Source organism: Schistocerca nitens, chromosome 2 (assembly GCF_023898315.1).
Source record: "Schistocerca nitens isolate TAMUIC-IGC-003100 chromosome 2, iqSchNite1.1, whole genome shotgun sequence".
Classification (NCBI taxonomy): Eukaryota; Metazoa; Arthropoda; class Insecta; order Orthoptera; family Acrididae; genus Schistocerca; species Schistocerca nitens.
The window spans coordinates 211,083,820-211,089,819 of NC_064615.1; the positions used below are offsets into that span (position 1 = coordinate 211,083,820).

The window sequence follows — 6,000 nt, forward strand, 5'->3', positions numbered from 1 at the left end:
TTCGACCACCATCAGTTATTTTGCTCCCCAAATAGCAAAACTTCTTTACTACTTTAAGTGTCTCATTTCATAATCTAATTCCCGCAGCATCACCCGACTTAATTCGACTACATTCCATTATCCTCGTTTTGCTTTTGTTGATGTTCATCTTATACCATCCTTTCAAGACACTGTCCATTCCCACTACCATGCAATAATGTGCTCCAAACGTCTATACTCAAAAATTTCTTCCCGAGACTGAGGCCAATTTTTGATACTGGCAATCTTCTTGTAGTCAGGAATGTCCTCCTTGCTTGATCACTCAAGTGTTAGTTTGCTTCCAAGGTAACAGCTCTCCCTTCACTTCATCTACTTCGTGGTCTCAATTTTGAAGTTAAGTTCATCGCTAATCTTATTTCTGCTACTTTCATCTTTCTTCAGTTTACTCTCAACCCATATATTGTGCTCATTAGACTCTTCATTCCATTCAACACATCTTGTAATTATTTTTCACTTTCACTAGAGTCCTATCTTAATATCGGTCCTTCATAGTCAGTAAGTAGGCTTTCGAGGCACAGTTGAGCTGTAAGTTTTCTGATAGTTCAGGTTTTTCAATATTTCCGTGACACACCATCGTGAATATAACAGACCGTTCTTACTGCTCTTCTTTGTTTACGCTAAACGTCCCCTGTTGGTCTTAACTGATACTGCTCCATGTTCTGACAATGAGCGGAAGATTACCACTTTCTTTACCTACGATTGAACCTACGTGATGAGTACTTTTCAAATCCCCGTAGACTTTTACATCCAGGTGTCTGAGTTAACTGAATTCAAGTGTCGTTAACTGATAATATACAAATATAACAACTTTTTTGTATTTCATTAAGTGTACAATTTTATATTTTTGAACATTTAAAGCAAATTGCCAATCCTTGCACCACTTTGGAATTTTAAAAAGATCTAATTGAATAGTTAAGTAGATTTTTCAGATTGTAGGTCATTGGATAATCGCATCATCGTTAAAAAGCGTGAGATAACGATCTTCTTTCAAGTCAGTAATATACAACATGAGCAGCAAGAGTCCAAACACACTTCCCTGAGACACTCCTGGAGTTATTTCTACATTTGCCAATGACTTTCTATCGAACATTAACACGCTACGTCTTCCCAACCAAGAAATCCTCAGTCCATTCATAAAATATGGATGACATTGAAGGTGATGGTACTGCCGTTAATAATCGCTGTTGTGGGAATGAGTCAAAAGAAAATTTGGTTTTGATTTCGTCTTCAGAATAAGTGTGCGATGCCTACAAAGAGAGGCTATCTTAACCAATCTGCTCTTTGACCTATTAGTATAGTAGTGACTTGGGCGATTTGCTGTCCTTAGTTGTCTGTAAGACGTAAACCAAAATCAAGCGAATTATTTCATTCCCGAAGACAACTGAGCACTGCACAAAAAATGCTCTTCCTAAGTAAGGCGTGATGGTTAAAAAATCTGACGAAACCATTAATTTAAAAAATGTACTTGAATGTGACAACCTTTCTTTGATAATTTCTGTACAACGCTGGACTACAGCATATTTAAGTCGTAGGAAACTGATATTTATTCCAGAATGAGATTTTTACTCTGTAGCGGAGTGTGCACTGATATGAAACTTCCTGGCAGATTAAAACTGTGTGCCGGACCGAGAACCGTACTCGGGACCTTTGCCTTTCGCGGGCAAGTGCTCGCTCGCAGAAGAGCTTCTGTGAAATTTGGAAGGTAGGAGACGAGGTACTGGCACAACTGAAGCCGTGAGGACGGGTCGTGGGTCGTGCTTCGGTAGCTCAGTTGGTAGAGCACTTGCCTGCGAAAGGCAAAGGTCCCGAGTTCGAGTCTCGGTCCGGCATACAGTTTTAATCTGCCAGGAAGTTGCTATTTATTTTCCTCTGAAAACATCTTTGCGTCTTATTTACAACCTTGTATGTAGGATGCGGAAAAATTACTTCGAGCGTTGGTACAGAACAATTTTCAATATGAAATCATTAGTCTGAAACAGTTCTTGCAAGTTAGTATCAGGAGAATATCATAAGATTTGATATAAGCACTCTTCCCTGTGGTGCATGAATTATTTCACATACTGGTCAAAACTGTACGGTACTGAAATTGTCATCAAATAGTCAAGACAGCGCCTTCTTAACAAATGTACCTTCTGAATGAATGCCTCAAGTGGAAATAATGAGCTGTTACAGATATTTTATCTGTCTTAATTGCTTTAATTATTTAAAATGACCGCTTTCGGTTCAACATGAACCACTCTCAGCTCTGATAGCATGGTTACGATTGCAACCTGTCAAACTTATCAGCAAAATTTACATGCTACACCAAAGAATAGGCATGTAAATTTCGCTTAAACATTGGATGGGTTTACAAACGGTACGTCAGGTCTGAGTGTGATTCATGCTGAACTAAAACCAGTCTTTTTTTTCAGTTAAAACATTCAAGACGAACAACAAGAGTATTTTATAACCGATGACTGCAGATTTTCTCCATGATATTACGTCAATTTTTGCAAAATGAGTGTCCGAAAGATTGTCATTAATGAAAAATATAAAACTCTAAACGTAACGTCTAGTGTTATTATTCCATTTTCCTCTACCATTGCGACATTAATGGCCCCTAAATAAAACAAACTCCAAGATTTTTTTATTTAAATTTCCGACCCCAAACTCTCTTATTTAACGTACTGTCGCTCCTAGTTCAAGGACGTTTTGCCGCAACCTATGTAAGTTCAACAGGCAGCGCGTATGTTTTCCCAGCTGTTGTCATCTAGGAAAATAGCTGTTCACCATATATATTGTATCAAGCCGTGAAATGAAGTAGAATACGGAAACTAATTTTGAAAAAAATTCTTTGGGGTTTGGTTTACTCTCAACTAACTTGAAAACTATAAGAGTATTTAATGAAGTGTTCACGATATTTACGTGGCCCGAGCGAGGTCGCGCAGGAGTTCAGCACACTAGACACACATTCGGGAGGACGACGGTTCAAACCCGCGTCCTGCCATCCTGATTCAGGTTTTCCGTAATTTCCCTAAATCGCTTCACGCAGATGCCGGGATGGTTCCTTTGAAACGGCACGGCCGACTTCCTTCCATCCTTCCCTAATCCGACGAGACCAATGACTTCGCTGTTTGGTCCCCTCCCCCGAATCAACCATATCTGCGAGTAAACATGTCAGCGAGTGAAATGCAAGAGGATGATTATTTTGAGATGCTTGTAATGAGCGTAATAAACTATTGTTTGTTTCCTGTCTAACTGGCTGCAAAAATATCCAGGAAATGTTCTGGAAGTGAAGGCCAAGGTTTCTGGCACAATTGTTTCAGCACAGTTACGCAATGTTTACGTGGCGGCGAAGGCGAAACTGCGCTGTCCCAGAAACCTTGTCGTCCACTTTTAGCATATTTTCTGGGTATTTTTGTATAAGCTTTCACCGCACCCAGGACGAACCCTTATTTCACTACGCCCTTTTCTCGAGTTATCGAGAAAGACAATTTCATTAAAACTCAGTCAACAATGCACTGCGTCGCTATAGATAAAATTACGCACGTTGCTACAAAAATCAAGCCGCTTTGCGTTTTATCACCCGCCGAAAAACAGTTATTTTCATTTTAGGTAATGTTAGTACGTTCACATTTTGTGTAAAAATTCCCATTGAAGTTTTTCTTGTTTCAATATCGGCTTGCTACACCGCGCAGACAGCTTTCATGTCGCGGCACGTACTATTGTAGTAGGGATCGAGAGCGAAAGTTGCAGCGGTTCAACCTGTTTATCGCAGCACAGGACAGCTGCACACAAACGTTAAAGGGTGCTTTCAGCCTTTACATAAGCTCACGTCACATGAAGGAATAGAAATATGTCTTTCACGTCTGTCCACTGCCCAACCACCACTTTGTCTTAAACATGTATGCTACTTACCACACCATTATATGCAGTCTGCGACTATAACTTTAGTGAACAACGATAAGCTTTGATACCGCGAAGCATGTGACGTAAAATCAATCGGAATGAAAAACGAGAATATCAACTGTTTATTGACAGTATCTGCATTTCATTTGTTTGTTAACTACATACATTAAAAATAGAAAAAAACTCTTATTACAAATTCCTTCTCGTTAGTTAAACACGTCGACCTACAAGTACGCTTTTCTGTACTGCATCACGGGCACTAAAAATGATCACTGAACATTATGAAGGTGCGAAACCTATCGCCAACACATTTTCAACGAGCGTGACGTTTTTCAATTAGTTTTGGAAGACTAACGTTCTAAAGTTTAATTCACGATTGCAAGGAAGTGTAATATAAACTTTCAATATGCTATTATTATACTCTTCTGTCATGATATGCATTCGAATTTATCCGAGCCCTACCGTCTATGTACATAATTTATCGCAGGATGTATATTTTGGACATCTGCCACTTGACTGGAGTAGAACAGTCAACTTCGTGGACTAATGCTTGAAGAAAGTGCCTTGTAAGCAACATACAAATGATCGAGAGTTGATTCTGCAGCTGTTTAGCTTTCCTCTAGAACACAATGACCGGGCAAATTGATACAAATGATTGACTGCGTGACCAATACATAAACTCAGTATTCAGGAAGTAATTTCACAACTACTGGCGTCATAACACGAGTGATATACAGTATTAACCGGGAACCACACTGCATTAGGTCAACAAAAGACACAGCCGACGGTCAGAAAAAAAAAGTGCTTGTGGACTGGCACGCACGTAGTTCAGTCCTTGTGCCGCGCTTGCGCGTGGGAGCTCGTCCATTCGTTGGTGTTTTCCCACGGCGGTTCTATTTTCACGCAGAAAAGCAGCAACACGTGCTCAAATAACTTGTCACACATACGGTGGCATACAAACAGTCGCTTAACACAAACAGTACGAGCTTCTGGATTTGTCTCGCGAGTAGATGTTAGTCATAGGCGCACACACACTACATTAGTCCTTGGAAAATAATTGGAAAAGCTTTGTCGGTTTTCAAACATCACCGGAAGACACCGGCCGGTTGATGATGCTTCGAATCACAGATAATCCGTGCACGGCCGTTGCACAGCTTTCTATAAAGATTATCACACACTTCACGAGAAAGGAAATTTAGTCGATGTGCAAAGCATGGGAAGCGGCAAAGACGGGAGCGCCGGTAGCTTCGTTTCGTTGCTAAGGGCGGGAAAAAAATAGCAGCTTGTGACAACCTACCGTACACGAGGTCCAACTCGCAGCACTTCGGCAAGGAACTGAGAGCCACTCTGCGACAAGTGCCGCACGTCTCTGGCAGTGCTACCAACCCAACGCCGAGATGTCACTAGCGGCGGCCGAGATGCACAGCGCGCTAACACCCACTCAACTCGCACAGTAGCGCAACAAGGCGCGAAGAACGTTGACGGCAGAATTAATTGTAATAGGGGAAGCACTTAAACACTGAGACCCTATCGCGGCATTATCACACTACATCTACATCATATACTGCGCTGTACAGTGGTTTGCGGAAACCACTGTACAGCACAGGGCAGAGCATACATCGTATCTATGTCACCGATCTTCTGCCCAATTCACGGATTTAGCGAGGGAAACATGACTGTGTATTTCTTTGTATGTGTCCTATCCCCTCTTACCTTATTCTCATGATCCCTAAGAGATATGGACGAATGTGGCTACATAATAGTCGTACTGCCTTCTTCGAATACCCACCAGGGTTTCGCGATAGCTTTGTCATCTTTCATCCAAAGATTTCCTTTTATGTTCCCTGTGCATTTCTGTCATCCTTTCGTATGGGCTACACCATGTGTTACGATCCCAGCAGCGTGTCTCTGAATTCTATCGATTTCTGTTGTCGTGCCTACTCGACAATCAATCCCAAACACTGGAACCATATTATAGAATTGATTGCACTACGACAGGAATAGCTTTGGAAGCATATATCACTAGGGGTAAGATAGATGCCGCCTACAGGAAAATTAAAGAGATCTTTGAAG

At 41.1% G+C, this 6,000-nt stretch overlaps 1 protein-coding gene across 1 annotated transcript in view; it reads right to left on the reverse strand.

The window, feature by feature from the left end:
* LOC126235925 (NAD(P) transhydrogenase, mitochondrial-like) overlaps window positions 1-5,294 on the reverse strand; it is a 227,995-nt gene extending 222,701 nt beyond the window's left edge. The window contains exon 1 of the mRNA XM_049944884.1: window positions 5,225-5,294. The gene's annotated coding sequence lies outside the window, so the exon portion shown is untranslated. The remainder of the gene's footprint in view (window positions 1-5,224) is intronic.
* Window positions 5,295-6,000: the final 706 nt, after the last annotated feature.